At 51.4% G+C, this 1,627-nt stretch overlaps 1 pseudogene; it reads left to right on the top strand.

The window, feature by feature from the left end:
• Nucleotides 1-782: 782 nt before the first annotated feature.
• Nucleotides 783-1,129, top strand: LOC119251139 (cystatin-B-like; annotated as a pseudogene).
• Nucleotides 1,130-1,627: the final 498 nt, after the last annotated feature.

The raw sequence follows: 1,627 nt of genomic DNA, 5'->3' as shown, positions 1-1,627 counted from the left end.
GAGGTGCAGAGGGTGAGAGGATTCACCAGACACAGAGGAGGGAGCAGAACTGGCCAATCTACTGAAATCCACTGCTGAGGGGATGGGTGGGTGAGACAGGAGAGGTCTGCTGCCCTCTGTGGGTTGCTTCCTGGCCGGGGATCAAACTCAGATCTAAGAAGTGTTAGCACTCAGACTTAAACCTTATGCTACGAGGGAGGCCCTGTTTTTAATATTTTTTTTACATCTCTGATACTATTGATAATAGTGTGAGGTCTCCTGCTTCTCTGCTTTCACAACAAACACACTCCTTCCAGCACGTGGCTCAGGTCGGGTTTACACGTGTCTTTGTCACCTTTACTCAGTGTCCATCTCTCACGACAGTGCAAGCTCCATGTCTCCAGGGTCCTCTCTCTGCTGCCATTGTATCTGCAGGGGAGGCAGCTTGGGGAGGCAGGAGCCAGCCAGGGAGAGGGATGCTGGGAAGTGATGAGGAGACAAAGGCAGAGAACACTAGGGAGATGCTCCCTGGTTCACTGAGAAAAGCATTTCTCAAAGTGTGGTTGTGGAATCCTTGAAGTCACCCAGAGCCTGTCACAGGAGCCACGAGGTCAAAACTATTTTCTAAACGTCACTTAGACACCATTGGCTTTTTCACTATTTTGCCATCTGCTGAGGTAAAAATTACTGAAAATGGAGCTTATATTACTAACTGCAGTTTTTCTTCACAACTACTTACCTCAGAAACACATCTCCAAGCCAGTTCCATTTCAAAGTGTCTTGGTTAAAGTATTAAAAATTATCTTGGGCCCCAGCCCCCTCAGCGCAGGAACCGCCTCCTGTCCGCGCCCGCTGCCCCGCAGCCCCGCGCCGAGACCCAGGCCATCGCCGACCAGGGGAAGGCCCAGCTGGAAGAGAAGGAGAACCAGACATTCCCCAGGTTCAAGGCTGTGGAGTTCAAGAGCCAGCTGTTCGCCCCGGGAGGAACTTCTTCATCAAGGTTCAAGTGGGCGAGGAAGACTTCATGCGCCTTCGAGTCTTTGGGAGCCTCCCCCACGAAAACAAGCCCCGTCCCTGTCCAGCTCTCAGACCAGCAGGACCCGGCAGGACGAGCTCTCCTGCTTCTAGCCCCAACTGAGGCCGCTCCCCAGCCGCCTTTCCATGCCCTGCCAGCTGCGCAGACCTGCTGGGGGAAGGCCATCCTGCTCACAGTTCCTTTTGGGCTTCCCTCCCCATCAGCGATCCCCAGAATACAATAGTTTCTTAACTCTCTAAAAAAAAAGTCATCTTCATTATTCTGTCATCCTCAAATCCACATTTTACAGCACCTGATGCGATGACACGCAAGTGCACACACAACACTCCTGCTGCGTTCCCAGCTGTTATGTGCCAAGAAAAATATTTGCATGAGATGAATTGGACTATTTTTCTTTTTTGTAGGCAATACCATCTTCACATGAAGGAATGAATGACAAAATCTGTGGCTATTTGATTTGGTTAATTAGCAGACATTGTCCTGAAAATGAGTGCTGGTCATGGGGCCCCCAACCTCCTCCTGCTGCTTCTCTCCAGGGCTCTGGCCCAGACAGACACCTGGGCTGGTGAGAGCAGGGTGGAGGGAAAAGGCTTCTGCAGAGGAAGCTGCCTT

Source organism: Talpa occidentalis, unplaced genomic scaffold (genome assembly GCF_014898055.3).
Source record: "Talpa occidentalis isolate TD23 unplaced genomic scaffold, MPIMG_talOcc4v2.1 talOcc4.2, whole genome shotgun sequence".
Taxonomy (NCBI): domain Eukaryota; kingdom Metazoa; phylum Chordata; class Mammalia; order Eulipotyphla; family Talpidae; genus Talpa; species Talpa occidentalis.
The sequence above is the reverse complement of the archived record's forward strand: the minus strand, read 5'-3'. Positions and strand labels throughout refer to the sequence as shown.